The following is a 17,500-nucleotide window of genomic DNA, read 5'->3' on the forward strand; positions in this document are numbered from 1 at the left end:
TGCCAAAGAGCTATATCTATATATATATATATATATATCTAGCTGATCTTATGAAAACCGGGTCCTTCCCACGTATCTTAATTTGTCTTTAAATTAGACTAGAATAGATGGGACGGTTATATTTTGTCAGTAACTAGACTCTAACCTTTCCATTGACAACATCTTTTAATTTAAGAAGTCAGAGTCATTGTCATTTGGCAAGTTGTGACTTGGACCTGGAAATTTAAACAAAAAATGTATATGTGTGAGAAAAAGGCTAATATCATCAGCCATTAAGGCAGTTAAGGCCATTAATATGTCTGCTATATTTCGAACTAATCTTTCAAACATCACTAAGGTGACTTCAGAAGAAGTAATATTTAATATCTCATGGAAGCCTTACCCAACACGTGGAGATTTTCTTCCATCACCCTCCCATAGAGAGGTCTAGTGAGTTGTTTTGGCTATGGACTAACACCTCACACTTGTTAGACTTGTATGCGACAAGCCATGACGCAGCCCCCCTAGGACTTTAAAGCTCACCGTCAGTGCAACTGCTGCCAAAGGCAGCAGTTGCACTTTGGATTTTGCAGCCAAGTTTGACCTTGTTTTCAAAACTTCAGCTATATATCTCACATAAATCAGACATCTTGTTTTAGCATTGGATATCTTTAACTGTTTTTCAGACCCTATAGGTCATCATTTACTTTCCTCACCCTCCCATAGAGAGGTCTAGTGAGTTGTTTTGGCTATGGACTAACACCTCACACTTGTTAGACTTGCATGCGACAAGCCATGACGCAGCCCCCCCTAGGAATTTAAAGCTCACCGTCAGTGCAACTGCTGCCAAAGGCAGCAGTTGCACTTTGGATTTTGCAGCCAAGTTTGACCTTGTTTTCAAAACTTCAGCTATATATCTCACATAAATCAGACATCTTGTTTTAGCATTGGATATCTTTAACTGAAATCAATTTTCTCACATAAATTCAAGAAATTATTAAACAATGCTCATATTTCTGTTGCCTATGCTGCCAAATTTTACTTCCAAACACTGACGTTATTTGTCAAACCAAAGTGCTGGCATTTCCTCAAATCAATTATCTCACATAAATCAGACATCTTGTTTTAGCATTGGATATATCTTTAACTGAAATCAATTGTCTCACATAAATTCAAGAAATTATTAAACAATGCTCATATTTCTGTTGCCTATGCTACCAAATTTTACTTGATGTTATTTGTCCAACCAAAGTGCATGCATTTCCTTAAATTAATTATCTCACATAAATGCAACAACTTGTTTTAACATTGGGCAATTCTCTCTCTTGCCTATATACATGTATGCTCCCACTCTGAGTTTATTTGTCATTTCCTTAAGTGAATTATGTCACATAAATCCAAAAGATTCTTCAAGGATGGGCTAAAATGTTTCTCTTATCTTATATTTTTAAATATATGTTTTTAAATTTTTCATCCAGACACTAAGTTTATTTGTCTGAGTTTATTGCATCATGTTGTTGTCTGAAGACGAGTTAAAGGGGAAAACCGCTAGCTTTTTGTTTGTGTCCGCGTCTGAAAAACGCAATTTCTCAAGCTCCGTATAACGTACTACTTAGGCAGCGTTTACATGAACGGGGTTTGATTTGTAGCCGCATCGGTTTTTGATGTGGTTACTCCTTCTGTTTACACTACACAGATCGGGACTGTTACTGAAACCGGGTCGATTTGAAAACGCTGCCAAAAGTGGAGATTTTTCAAAAGGTGAAGGTTTCGTCTGTCATGTGAAGTTCGAAACCGTATCGATTTGAATACGGTTACTACTTTGGCGCGAAAATTTGCATTGTTCGATTCAAAATGGTGAATTTAGCGGGTAATGCAGCGCTCTCTTGTAACATCACGAACGTTCCGTGGAAACACTTCCGAACCGCATCGATTCTGACGGAGCTTCCAAGTCGTGAAATTATGTCAATATGAAAGTGCATTCGTGTAAAATACAGTACATGTACAGTATACAGAAGTGCGGTCAAAAAAATCTGACTGTACATTTGAAGAAAATGGTAGATATTACATTTAAACAGAGTAAATGTTGTAAATCTGCTTAGATCGTAAGCTTAGTTTAAATAAATAGCGAAATTCTTACCTTCAGGGCTACACACGACAAGCGTCTTTGTTGCTATTTCAACTCTTCTCTCGTCTTAGATTTGGTTGATTTCCCGCCCTTTTCGTGCCAACCGGATAAATATCACATAAAATGTCATAAAACTTTAAAGGAAATATGGAACCTCGCAGACGTAGCGTTTGTTATCCTTAAGTGACATAAAGTTACGGGTGAACCGTTGTTCTTTCGTAAAATTGGCTTAATGACACAATGGAGAGAGACGATCGTTTTGGTCATGGCCGAACGAACCCAAAGGGATGACACATTCTTTTCATCTTTGCTCAACCAGGCGCACTTTCCAGCCCATTTTGCCTCCCGCCTTCCGTTATTATGTCTTGAAACAAAACGTGGCAAACACGAACACCCATTCTTGGCAATTTGAATTAGCAATATGCCCCAGGAGAACTCCACGAACAAAATGGAGTACAGGCGGATAAGTAATTCATCGCACTCTTGTCACGCAGTGTTACGTGACAAAAAAACTTGTTGTTCGCAAAATTCAGTTAGCACATGGCACCTGCAAAATTACAGTGGTTTGGCAAACAGAAAGAAAGGCACAAAAGAAAGACACTGTCGTTTTAAATAAATTAAGGAAAGTTTCGATATCCCATAAAACATTTTCGCAGCGTTCAAAGAATTTTATCGTTTTTTGTTCTAGAATTTCACACGCTGTTATGAGAATTTTTCAGTCACATTCTTTATTTTACTAATGCGTGTTTCATTCATGGTAAAATTGCAACGTGCCAAGGAAGCGTCTTTTTATAAAAAAATATTTTTAAAAAGAAAATCCACAAAAGCAATTGAGGGTTTAGAGTTTTTAAAAACTGGTTTTCTTGCAATTGATAAGTGAAGATTTACCAAGCCACGCCCGCCCCAGAGGAATTATCCAGCAATAAAAGTGCATTGCTTCAAGGTTACTGGACTTCACTCGAACATTGACAAAAAAAAATAATTTGCCTTTGCCTTGTCTACCCTGTATAAGCCAAAGGAGAACGTTTCTCATTCAGATTTTTCATAAGTTAACTACGCATTCTTTTCGATATTCACACAACTGACTTTTAATTCTCACGGTATCTAGGGTGCTTACCATTTAGCCAAAAAATCCGGAAATTTCGGTTTGAGGTCAAATGAAAAGGCAATTTTCCGGAAAATCTTTTCGGAAATTGTGGATAACGTCCAGGGGTGCTTACCATTTAGCCAAATAATCCGGATAGAATGATCGTTGCATAAAGGTAAGCAATTTTCCGAATTTAATGACAAACCGGATGAGAATGGCGCTTACCATTTAATACACAGCATTCCATCCCGCATATTTTACTCGATCTTGTGAGAAAGGGCCTGGAAACGGAAGGATTCTCACAAATGGTAACAGCATTTCGCGAACTCCGTTCCAAACGGAAAAAGAGGACTATCTCTGGAGGTTGTCCACAATTTCCGAAAAGATTCTCCGGAAAATTGCCTCTCCATTTGACCTCAAACCGAAATTTTCGGATTTTTTGGCGAAATGGTAAGCACCCCAGAGGTAGCCCTCTTTTTCCTTTGAATGGATGATATCAATAAAACTCTTTAAAGTAGTGGCAAAAGTTGGAAATCTGTCTGTTTTTAGCGACGCTACAACGGTTCAAAGTCGACCAAAATCTCATACAGTTACTGTAAATTTAACCGTGTTTGTCCCCTAGCCAAGATGGCGGTCAAAAACCGTGGAAGGGTATATTGGCGCTGATCACCTGCAAATTCGTACTGAACGCAGTAAACAGTGAACGGGCAATAGAGAGGAAATTATCACACATAATTTAACCCTTTCACTCCTGTAAGGGCCACTGAGACTTATAGATTTTACTCTAACGCCAGACGATTTTACTCGTCAATGGGGAACCCCACAGGAGTGAAAGGGTTAAACTACTGTAATTGTTTTTTTTTCAAGTAAGGGAGAATGATTATTCTTAAAGTGTTACTACGATCAAAAACCACTTATCGTTTTTCTTTGCAGTTCGAAAGTGCTTATGCTGAATACTCGAAATGCGAGATTTTATGCAATGATTTAAAGAGAAAAACTATTTATTTTGAGCTGGATCCAGGGGAAAGTGACGTCATTTACTCACTAACTTAAAAATGCCGCGTGTGAGAGCGTCTTAATTAGTAAAAAACTCTCGTGATGCATAATTATGCCGTATTCATACTTTATTTTTAAGCTAGTGAGTAAATGAGGTCACTTTCTCCTCAGTCCAGATCATCTAAGAAAGAAGTCACCATTATATAGTCACAATCATTCTCCAATTTACGTAATAAATGGAAGACAAACTCAGAGGCGATTTACTGACTTTCAGCTCTACGCCCTTGTTAACTTTCTTTAGCTAAAGTTAACTCTCGCTTAGTTCTGTTTAAGACAATAGCGATATTCACCGTTACGTCACCTATTGTCATTAACGTGCCAACCAAAGATCTATTGGCTGCCGAAACAAAGGATTCTTTTGTTATGTGGCTGGCAAAATTTAAATAAAAGAATTGTTTATAAAGAGTGAAGTTTCCTATACATTTATTTACCGCACTATTATGCCGTTTAAACTGGTTCTTGAGTGTTAATTATGGAATAACACAGATACAAAATTGCTGAAAGAGTCACTGCTATTTAAAATACCAAGAGAATAAGACGCACAAAACGTCAGAAGTGAAGTCCTTAATAAAGTTCAGCTTAATATTTAGCCTGAATTATTAAATGCGTTTTTCACAAAATAGGCAACACCTTACACAATGATTAGATAAGCTATTGTCAATGTCACTCAACACATTAACGTTTTCTATATGTGATGCCCAATGCCTTACAGCAGCCACCGTTTTGGGGGGCTGCCGTCTGAGTGCGAAATTTTGACATAACGCCCTCCCCATCCCTCACTTCCTCCATAGACTCGCCAAAAATTAAAATCATAGCCAAGACATAGGATACTTGTTAAGTGTCGATTGAGAAAAGGAACGGTTTTAGGAACAGGGGATCATGTTCAAGGGCACCTGGCTGTGTGCTCGCAATTCAGAAGCAGAGGGCAATATTCAACTTATTGCTACTCTATGATCCCAAAATTTAAAATTGTTGTATTGAGAAATTTGACCTACGTCACCTCTCAATATAAAGTACTCGTTCTTGGCGCCTCAGAAGAATTTCTTCCATTACCTTGCTATTATGAAATATATGAATGACTGCAAAAACAAATACTTTTTTTGCGCTTTTAGCTTTCGCTATCATCGTTATCGCGAGAGGTACCTATTAATGAGGCGTAGAATGTTATTGCCCGCTGAGACAAATATTTTTCAGCAAGCTTCAAACAGCTTTGTTTTACATCATCGCGAATAGCTTTTCTTTCTTGTGTTACTGGAACTAAGTGATCAGGATTTAAATCACCAGCTTGCTTTTTCTTGACGAACGAGACAATTCTTGGTTTTTCCCTTGTGTTCAGCGTGAATCTTACGAAGGTCGTTTCAGTGTGCTTGCATAGACGCAAGTTTCCTTCTTCATCTTCCATTTCTCCGTACCCAAAATTCAAAAAGGCTATCTTTCTCACCTCGAGTTTAGCGTTTTCAACGTCTTCACTTCTGGAAACGTACTTCCTCCTCAAAAAAGATTTATAGTCCATGATGCAATCCGGCGTTATCCAGTAGCTTTTAACGTTACTCAGATGGCTATCTCTCAAAATTAATTCCCAATCTTGAGGAGTTTCAATTGTTTCATGACAGTCAAAATACTTTTGAATGCAGCCAAATCGCCTGTCACAAATGGAGTAAGAATGTCCCTCCAACAAAAATTTAAGGTCAATTCGCAAAAACACTTCTTCTTTTATGAGGTATTCCAGAAAAAAGAATAGATAGCACTCTTTAAACTGTGATGGAGAATTATCTGACCAAAGGATAAGGTGATGAAATGGTCCATATTTTTCATGAAGTATTTTTAATAGGTAGCTCAGCAAGGATACTACCTCGTTGGGACCGCATCCGCCAATGGTTTCGTCGTAAAAAAAACAATGTATAATGTCTTCGTTTGCACAGTAGATTCCGAAAAGGTTGGTTTTTAGTTTTCTGGCATAATGAGAGTCTTGCGAAGAAACCTTTGGTGTCGGCAACACCTAAGTATAACAAGTACAAACAACTGTTAATAGAATTATCTTGAGATGACCCGTTCATGAATAGATAAAGTACTTAAATATAAAACATTTTTTGATTCAGTCCGATGAAAGAAAGGATGAGGGCGTTGAAAAATTCAAGCCGGGTAAAGGTAGGGCTCCAGCTCGCAATATGTTGCATTATTACTATTTTTGGCATTGGACAAACCTTATGGTAATCCATTTGTAGTGTAAGAACCTTTGGTAACATAATGCGTCTAAGGCTTGTTTGTCTCAAATGTCGCCGGGGTTCACAGAGGTTATTGTGGGTAAGTGAACTTTTTTTTTAATGGCAATTTGGAGCGGGCAATGGGCATTTTGTAGTAAAAGAAAACAAACAAAGAAAATCTAGATGTTACTGAAATGACGCAGGCAATTCAAGGTAATTTTGTATATTACTTTTTAACCAGAATTTTCCGAAAATCCCGCGATCACGCGTTTTTATCTACGTTTCGATTGCAACAGGCGTCACTTGTATTACTGTTGCCCTTTGCGTGAAATCACAACAGGTCATTTCCTCACCCCATACGTTCGAGAAAGAAAGAGCTGTCAAGGAGTTCCATGCTATCACAATCAATATTTGTCCCTTTTTGTATTTGAGTCTAACGGAACAGAATTTATCATCCAAATTAATGACATTTGTTGTGATCAATTAGCCTCGTCGAGTCTTGGCGTTACTAGAACACTTGAACGTAAGTGTGGGTGTCAACAGCTTCATGCGTCATTAATATAAGAGAATTCAGAGCTAGACTATTCTGTACAGAAGAAAAACCCTTTAAAAGAAAAAAAAGCACATAAAGGTTTAAGAAATGACTCAGAGGAGTACTGATGAATTCTCCGCATCGTTTGCCTGCAGAGAGCAGTGGTTCAGATGAGATTGACCTAAATGAATTGGTATACACATTTGATGTAACTAGACCATGGCATTATTTCAAACTAGGATATCCAGTAGCAAGCTCAGTGGAAAAAGGGAGAAAGACCTTGAAAAACAGCAGGTTGATGAGGATTTACGTGCCAAAGAGAAAAAAACCCACATGGCGTAAGAATGCACCACTTAAGGCCTTGGATCAGATTAATTTTACATGCTGCGACCGTGGTTGCCTTTTAAAGGAAGGCATAAACAGAACTAAAGTTATTATTCGAGAGCAAAGGAACATGGTTCACAGAAAACCATATAACGAACAAAATTATTTATTCTCAAAACTCATGGAGGTTACATTGACATTTCGTGGGGTGCGGAAAATAAGGTATCACGTACCCAAACTTGGAAAGGTGTGCAAAACGGCTTTCAGAAAGGTTTATGGCATTTCTAAAAGCAAAATAGAAGTCCTGCTGAATAAAATCGACCTAAGGGGACCATCAGTAGAACCTGACAAAAGGGGAAAAAAGACGCCTCGGAAACTTTTACCTGCAGCAAGGAATGCGGTCATAGACTTCATACTTTCCTACAAGGCAACAGAATCACACTATCGAAAGTCACGAACACGGTGCAAAAAATACTTCAACTCAAACATTTCGATGCGTCAAATGTGGTCTGAATTTGTCCGCCTGCACCCCCGTTTGCAAACAACCAGTTTAAGAAAGAGAAATAAGGGACCTGTCATTAGTTTTTCAGCGTTTCGAAATGTATTTAATAGCAATTTGAAAGACGTGCTTAGTTTTAGAATAGCAAGGCTTGACACGTGCCAAGTGTGCGACAAAACTATGAATAGAATGGGCCACCTGATGGCTTTAAGAAAACGCACTTTGAGTCAGGATGACGAATTGCAGGATCTAAAATCTTTCAAGAGCGCACACCTCAGAGAAAGCGAGATTAGATTTGCATCCCTTAAATACGACGTAACAGTTCTTGCATCAAAGGTCTAATTTTGTGTAAAGAATACGGTTCAAAAGGTACGCAATAAATAGCGGAGAAGCTATGATTGCGTTATGTCATATCTGATGTAAGAGCGATTTAACATTGCGTTTATGTGAAACGGCAAACGGCAGGCTGTTGGGCGCTTGCCATAAAAGTATGAAAATTATCTTATTCTATAACTCTACTCTTTCTTCTCAGAAGTTACTTGATAAACGATCGCCAACAGGCAGGAAATAACCTTTTATTTTTGACAAAACACAAGTTTAGAGTGACGTTTGTTTGTAAACGCGATACTTTATTGTTAAAAGATTTCACGCGAACGTCGATAAAGTAAAAAAGAGAAAGATATTTATATTTTATCGACGATCGCTCAAAATCAATTACGGGTTTTTAATCTTCGCTAACGAAATGCAAATTTATTTATAATGTTCGAGATGCCAAAAAAAAAAAAAAAAAAGCTGAGTCACAATCTCTAAAATCGGCACCCTAATTCTGAAAATCGGTCTTGTTGAGTCCTTATTATAGAGTAGGAACATCGCTTCGGACATAAAAACTAAAACAATTTTAATAATCCCGAAGAACTTCAAGCTTGATCAGGACGCGAACCCTTAGCTTTGAGCGATCATGGGACAAAGATCCGGTCACTTTAGTTAGTTCATAGCCATGGCAGGGGCTGGCCTTAAAACTAATGGAGATGATTCTCGTCCCCTTAAGGGGTCTCACAGTGTTTAGGACAACAATTCCATATTTTAAGCTCCTTATGTATCTTGTATGTTACAAGATGCTATCGGAATGCTACGAAAGATATATGTTCGTTAACTTACAACTCAAATTTACGTGAATGATGGACAAAATTTAACTAAGAATACATAGAACAACGTTACTCATGAATTCATGAGCGAGGGGAGCGATTCACAACTGCGAGCGTCGTTTCCTTCTTAATGCATGCCTCGCTGCCCCACATATTTTGTAAAACTCTCTAAAAAAAAAAAAAAACGAAAAAAGCCTGGAAGCGTTTGGAATTCTGTGTTCACGGAGATTCTGGCATACAATCACACACCACTTCTCTATTCAAGCCTACAGCAGACATCATTGGCGAGTTTTCTTGTCATCATTATCCCCCATTATCTTCAACGAATGCACTTGTAAGCAATGTTTGGACGCTCTCATGGTTCATATAGGGTAGAAAACTAGCACTTCAAATTACACTCTAATCAGTTAAGTCTGTTGAAATATAAGTGCTACACGGCCAACGTTTGCAAAAAGGTAACCCTTCCTTGTACTTGTACATGTTCATTGCCGTGACTTTAAGATCTTGAGTTCAGTTCCCACGGCTTGCTCCCGTCTGACCTTGTAGCTGAGTCGGTAGAGCAGCGGTTATTTAACCCGAAGGTTGTGGGTTCAATTCCCACCCTGGTCAGAGTTCTTCTCTGTCCTTGTGTGGGCCCCTACATTTCCATTAGTAGGGCTAACGCTCACATGGTTCATATGGGATAGGAACCAGTACTTCAAATTACACTCTAATCAGTTAATGCCTGGAATAGGTTAGGGTCTTTTTAGTCAGATAAGTGTTTGATGAGCTCGAACCTGCGATTTTCGGCAAAATCTTCAACAACGATTGAGTTATAACAATCGTTTGTCTCGCGTTTTTGTGGCCGGTTACGAATGCTTATTTTGGAGCTGACTGGCCACTGTCCTCAGTGAATAAACACCTTTCGATTCACAGGCATTTATGTGAACTGGATGTCTAGTCGTGAGCTGCTTTGCTTGTCTGTGAGATTGCAGTCGAGTAAGCCAATTACTACCGGAGCTTTAGCTTGACTTTTTAATTAGTAATTTTTACTGTTGTTCTAAATAAACTGAAGAGAGAGGGTGTAAAGATTATCAGTCAAACGGAAAATGTTGTGAAAGAGATTACTGTGCATGTAATTTCCGTTTAGTTGTTGATTGAAACTGTTGGTTATTGTTTGCAAGGGTTGTTTCTTTTCTGCTGCCAGCCAAAGAGTGTTTGATCACTGTAAGCCGCATACACTAACAACGATTTATTTTGTACTTTACACAAAAGCATATTTATTACCATATACACTATATTGCTCCCTGGGGTTAGAAACGGGAGCTCCGCTTTTAGGCTTGGTTAAATCTATATATTATACAATGACAAAATAAAAGAATTGATTCCGCTGTTAATATTTGTTGGTTCAACAACGTTTAGGATAATAGGCCAGTTCCGTATTCTAACGATTGGACTGGATCTAGCATGAAATGTAGGCTAATGCGGGCAAATTAATTTGCATTCGAAAAGTTTTGCCCGCATTAGCCTCCATTTCATGGTAGATCCAGTCCAGCCGTGAAAATTCGAAAATGGTCTATTGCATGATGTTAGCGGAGCACCATGGGTAAGATTTTCTGGGAAATCTATGGATGCGAAAGATGTTGGTTGTGACGTCAACGTTCGCCTGCCCATACGGACTGTCGGGGTGGAGGTGTGTAGGCAAGAAAGCCTTTAGGGACGGGAGTGTTCCGGCAATTTTCCTTGTAATAATACAACTACTACTGCTAATAATAATAATAATAATAATAATAATAATAATAATAATAATAATAATAATAATAATAATAATAATAATAAATATCCTTAAGGACCGTTTACAGCGTTAATCTTTGATATTGGAGATCCATGTTATGTCAATTGACACCTGTCAAAAGAAGGTATCCGCTGACCAGCACCACGTGACCAATTTTAGAGGTCATTGAAGTCAGCTGTATTTTTTGTGACTGCTGACTAGGTACTGGTTTTCAATTCGATCACAGATTCAAGCCAGGTTAACTTTTTAAATTAAATTCTCAACCTCGGTTAATGAATTTCTCATGCTCTGATTGGTTCACTCAATCTAGGTTATCAGCTCATATACCTTAGTTTGACCCTATATGGCAAATGATTGCGCTGTGCGTTGCAAAGCTATTTCTTCTTTCGCCGGAGCACGAACTGGAAAGTTTGCATTAATTCCGACGTTTAGAAGTACACGGAAAGGTAAGGAATGTTTTTGTGATGAGCCTGCGTCTGTCTGACCACCAAGGTATTTCATAACATCGCACCTTCATCAATTTTTTTTTCGATTTCGCTAGGATTTTCTCCCTTTTTTCGCTCGTATTTCGTACTTCCAAATATCGTATCCAATGCGCGCCCTTGGAATAATTGTTAAGTAATCAGGTTAACATCTTATGTGAGGTACCCTGGCCTGCGAGAAGTCCGGTTTTTCGTACGCCTCCCAAGAGATATTCTTTGTTTGTCCCCCAACATTTTGCATAAGCATTGTTTTTATTTTATCTCGGGACTTTCAAATTTAATTTATTTCTCCTTGGCACCGGATGGCGGCTCACCAAAAGAAACAAAGGGTTGCTCGCGGTGCTTTCTCTCGGGAAGCGTAGGCGAAACTAAATGCTCGCAGGGTGTATGTTAGGGGAGATTTATTAATTTTCCACCTCTTCTTATTTTAATTCGTTTTAGATTGTTTTGTTTGGTTTTCTTTATTTGATCGCTTTTAATCAAGGCTAAACAAAAAAAAAAAAAAACAAACAAAAAAAAGAAGAATGAAAATTGTTGTATTCCTTCAATTCTTTGTTTCAGTAAGGGAAGTAAGAATAAACAACCCGGGAGCTCTCCTTGCAAGCTTGCCTAAAGCTATATATGACCATATATTACTTTTCTCGGTCGTTTTCTTTAATGATTGTGACAAATACTTGTTGATTGAACATTCAACAATGCAGGGCCAAAGAATAAATAGAACACAACCCTTTCCTTATTTAATTTCGTGAGAAGCAGAAATTGAACCTTTGTTCTCAGGTGTATTGACGGAGATCGCGTGCTCAAGGCAAAAAAGCAAAAAAACAAACAAACAAGGAAACCAACACGAAAATATCATTACGATTGGAAACTTTATTCAAAGAAAACATCATGTTGCTGTTTTAATGCACAATGTATGTGACAATAATATAGTCAAGCTTCGGAGATTCTATTCCACCGTGAACCTTGAGTAGGTCTCTAATATGTTCACGGAAGTTTTTAAACTCAATTAACAGCTAAAAAGAGAGAAAATCAAGCGACAATCTCATCAAAGACCCAATAAAAACAATTAGCATTTTCCTATGTTGTATCCAATGATCTTCCTATATCAAGCCCTGCAAAGAAAAATAATGATAAGTAACAACTACTTTCAATAAAAAAAACCTCTTAGTTACTGTTTTTCAGACCCTATAGGTCATCATTTTCTTTCCTCACCCTCCCATAGAGAGGTCTAGTGAGTTGTTTTGGCCATGGACTAACACCTCACACTTGTTAGACTTGCATGCGACAAGCCATGACGCAGCCCCCCCTAGGAATTTAAAGCTCACCGTCAGTGCAACTGCTGCCAAAGGCAGCAGTTGCACTTTGGATTTTGCAGCCAAGTTTGACCTTGTTTTCAAAACTTCAGCTATATATCTCACATAAATCAGACATCTTGTTTTAGCATTGGATATCTTTAACTGTTTTTCAGACCCTATAGGTCATCATTTACTTTCCTCACCCTCCCATAGAGAGGTCTAGTGAGTTTTTTTTGGCTATGGACTAACACCTCACACTTGTTAGACTTGCATGCGACAAGCCATGACGCAGCCCCCCCCCTAGGAATTTAAAGCTCACCGTCAGTGCAACTGCTGCCAAAGGCAGCAGTTGCACTTTGGATTTTGCAACCAAGTTTGACCTTGTTTTCAAAACTTCAGCTATATATCTCACATAAATCAGACATCTTGTTTTAGCATTGGATATCTTTAACTGTTTTTCAGACCCTATAGGTCATCATTTACTTTCCTCACCCTCCCATAGAGAGGTCTAGTGAGTTGTTTTGGCTATGGACTAACACCTCACACTTGTTAGACTTGCATGCGACAAGCCAGGACGCAGCCCCCCTAGGACTTTAAAGCTCACCGTCAGTGCAACTGCTGCCAAACGCAGCAGTTGCACTTTGGATTTTGCAGCCAAGTTTGACCTTGTTTTCAAAACTTCAGCTATATATCTCACATAAATCAGACATCTTGTTTTAGCATTGGATATCTTTAACTGTTTTTCAGACCCTATAGGTCATCATTTACTTTCCTCACCCTCCCATAGAGAGGTCTAGTGAGTTGTTTTGGCTATGGACTAACACCTCACACTTGTTAGACTTGCATGCGACAAGCCATGACGCAGCCCCCCTAGGAATTTAAAGCTCACCGTCAGTGCAACTGCTGCCAAAGGCAGCAGTTGCACTTTGGATTTTGCAGCCAAGTTTGACCTTGTTTTCAAAACTTCAGCTATATATCTCACATAAATCAGACATCTTGTTTTAGCATTGGATATCTTTAACTGTTTTTCAGACCCTATAGGTCATCATTTACTTTCCTCACCCTCCCATAGAGAGGTCTAGTGAGTTGTTTTGGCTATGGACTAACACCTCACACTTGTTAGACTTGCATGCGACAAGCCATGACGCAGCCCCCCCTAGGAATTTAAAGCTCACCGTCAGTGCAACTGATGCCAAAGGCAGCAGTTGCACTTTGGATTTTGCAGTCAAGTTTGACCTTGTTTTCAAAACTTCAGCTATATATATATATATATATATATATATATATATAGCTATATCTATAAAGAGCTATATATATATATATATATATATATATATATATATATATATATATATATCTAACTGCAGACAGTACTGTTTCGGCCTTCTGGGCCTCATCAGTGCAGTGCTGATGTCTGGTATATATTGAATATTCAGTGTAGCTCGGCATTTATTTATTTATGTGTATTTTATTTATTGTCAAAATTCGCCCGGAGGCTGGTGAGCATACTATGGACCTAACCAACCCCCTAAGAAGAATTGATACCCATTCCCTGGAACCCCACTAATAAAAGGAAAACCAAAAGAAAGAAGTATTCAGAACAAAGAAAGTTAACAAGAACAACGAATAACAGTATGGGCGCGGCGGGATTTCGGACAGACTAATTTGTATGAACGAATGTCATCTTGATTGAAAACTGAACTTAGTCTCTTATAGAAAAACGATTTTAACTTTTTCTTTAAAGGTACTCAACCTTCGATCTTATAGCGATAGGTAATTAATGCATTCCACAGATTAGTTATTCGGCTGAAGAAAGAGTTGCGGAAAAGAGATGTATTAGCGGATTTGTTATTGAGAAAAAGCCCAGAAGATCCCCGACGGGAACGCCCACTACAACATTGAACAAGGTTATCTAGATTAATGTCAATAAGTCCATAAATACACCTAATTTATAGAAAAATAATAAATCAATACATTCAAGCCTGTGGTTAACAGATAGGAGGTTAAGGTTCAAAAGTCTGTCCTTGTATGAGAGTTCAGAGTTCATGCAAATAAAACGTGTAGCTTTCCTTTGGATATTCTCTACTTTCGCATCATGTGGACCCAAAGCTGTGAAGCGCAGCACAGGTTAGAGCGCACAAGGGAAATATAACGCAGCTTCGGGGAATCCTTCTTGAGGTCATCCGAGCAGTTCTTTTTTAGAAACCCCAGCATGCTATTAGATTTTTGCAACCATTCGAGCAATGTGTGCAGTCCGCTTCAAGTCCTTCGAGACGTACACGCCAAGGTTTTTTTGCGAAAGAGACAATTTTCATCCATTAACCTATATAACCTTTCGGAGCTTTGGTTTAAAATTTGCTGATAATTTGGTGTTGTCACTTTTAAAGGAACTTCATGATTAGGGTTCATGTTGCTTTACAGGAATCGAAAACAGCGCAACCTAACGAGCAAACTTCAGGAGTACCCAACGACCCTTTTTGACAAAATTGTTCATATAATGTTGTAGCCACTGTTAGAATGTTTCTACGTCAATCTTCGTTAATATTTAACTCTCCTGGGAAAAAAAATACCCGCTCCTCACTACCAGCGAGCAAGAGTTTCAGGAAATAAAACTCGCAGCCAGCCATCGTGTGAGACAGCTTTTAACTAGCCAGCATATTTTAAAATGCGAAACGACACATATTGCCAGCCAGCGCATAAGGGACTTTGGAGTTTGCCAGCGAGCGGTGCCGTACGTTATGAGGCAGCCAGCAAGGTTTCAATAGATAATTGTCAAAGGTATTATAAACATCAATAGCAATAAATAATAATAATAATAATAATAATAATAATAATAATAATAATAATAATAATAACAAGTAAGAAGTAAAACAAAAAGAAGACTATTAAAACCTATTTACAATTCATTTCCATTAAAAAAGAGACTAGTACGAAGCACAATAAACTTACGAAGATATTCTTATTTGTAGTAAGAAAAATTCATGTCATGATAGCTTTCTGACTAAAAAAAAATTGGAAATAAAGATAAGCTCCTTAAAGAAAAGCCAAAGGATAGCAAACGATACTTTTGCTCTTAGCCAGGACACGGTGCTGGCGTAGTCCTCTCCCTTCTTAATGGCGCGTAGTTCAGCTAGTCTGCTGTGGTATCTCTTACATTCCTCGGCCATTCCGCCTGTGGTAGTAAAAACAAGTGGCGTAAAGGTGCCTTGCTCCACCTCCATCACCCTGCTTGCATATTGGCGTTTTTTTCAGTCTCGTGTTGCCTGTAGATTTCCTTGGGGCTTAGATGTCTGTAAGAACATGCATTAGGGTGACAAACCCTGACATCGAAGAATGCAGTCCTCTGTCTCTCCCAGAAGCCACGAGCGCTAATATCTAAACGTGCATCAGGAGCTCTGTTGGCACCTCTGTTCAAAGTCTCTCCATTGATTTCCTGAAGGACCGGCTCTATTTCCACATCATTACATACCATGCTCAACATCTCTGCTTCCAGGTCGCGAAGCTCATTATGACGCTGTATTATAAACCCGCCACGTCGGCATACCATTGCATGATCTACGTTGAAACGGTCCCCGCATACGCACACTTTCGGTGTGTCGGTGATTTCCCAGTCGTATCTCAGACTGATCGCGTCTCTGAATTCTCTCTTATTTAGATTGAGGTTCAAGTCTTTGATGGGAATTACTGTCAGCCAGTTCGATGCTCCCTTCTCCGTGGCTAGCTCTACAGCTCGCTTGGTTCCTGTCGGCTGAGAGGTCTTCACGCGTTTTAGCCTCTCATCCATAGACTCATCCTTCTCCTTACGCGCGCTTATTTGCAGTGTTTTTACTTCTGACACATCCGGGGTCTGATGCACTTGCTCCACAATTTGCCTTACTAGGTGACTTGTGACCCTGACTGAAGCCTCATATTCTTTGGGTGAGGCTCTGACTGGATCTATAAGCCCAAGCCCTCCCAAGCGCACAGGAAGCGCAAGGAGTTCGCGCTCGGTTTCAGTTGTTGCGTGGTTCGTAATAGCTGGTATGAGGATTTCGCTTATCGCACGCTCCAAAGGCTCTAACAAGTCGGTAATATCGGGCAGTGTCCTTAAGAAATACGTCCATCGGTGCCGTAGCCCAAAAGTGAACGCTGCATAGCTCGCCTGAGGTTGTGATAAGGCGAACTCTGCAAGTTTGGTGACCTGGTTTACCCAGTCTTCTACCTTCTCGCCCACGTACCCTTCCAGAAATGACCTCGATCCAAGAGCTGCACCTAGGTGCTTGTGGCCTTCAGAGGTGCTGTTAATCGCTGTGTCACCAAATACCTGCATAGCAGCGTGTTCTTTATCAGGTTTAATGATCAACTAGCACTTTTTTGCATTGGGGAAGTACCCTAACTCCGGACCACTCTCTGATAGCTCGTCCCACCATTTCCGCACATCTTTCAGAGAACCACTTCCCGTAGCATCGTCAGCAAACCAACACTGTTTAGCTGAGCCTGAGACGTGTAGCCGCGTTATCAGTGGCTGGGGACTAATGGCGTACATGCTCATAGCGAGAGGGTCCCCCTGTGTGGTGCCTTCCGCTGATGTAAGTTCTTGGCCGCCTATAATAAAGAGCCTCGCAGGCTGTCTGTAGGTGTTAATCGCATAAGTAGCTATGGTTGGACATAGCACTCTTGTATTGTGCAACGCAGCAGCTCTGTTCAGGGCATTAAAGGCATTTGAGGCGTCAACAAGAAGAACAGCGTCCGTGTCATCAGCGTCGAAAATATTGCGCATTGCATGAATGCCAGCTTCACTCCCACTTTTATGGCCTGCGCATGCCTGCAGCGAGCCACTTGCGTCAACGACATCTGGTTTTGTTACTCTCAACACGCACTTCGCAATTATCCTCCGTATTACTTCACCAACCCCAATCGGCCGGACCGCGCCCTCTCCTTTGTCAAGTGGAATCAGACGATTGGCTAAAATTGCCTCGATACTAAGAAAGTCAACAAATTCCGTGCACAGTCGTC

General features: G+C 39.5%; 1 protein-coding gene across 1 annotated transcript in view; it reads left to right on the forward strand.

Annotated features, from left to right (window-relative positions):
- Positions 1–17,500, forward strand: part of LOC137994680 (uncharacterized) — a 23,745-nt gene that overhangs the window by 4,807 nt on the left and 1,438 nt on the right. The gene's annotated exons all lie outside the window — the stretch shown is intronic.

This window comes from Montipora foliosa, chromosome 3 (genome assembly GCF_036669935.1).
Source record: "Montipora foliosa isolate CH-2021 chromosome 3, ASM3666993v2, whole genome shotgun sequence".
NCBI lineage: Eukaryota > Metazoa > Cnidaria > Anthozoa > Scleractinia > Acroporidae > Montipora > Montipora foliosa.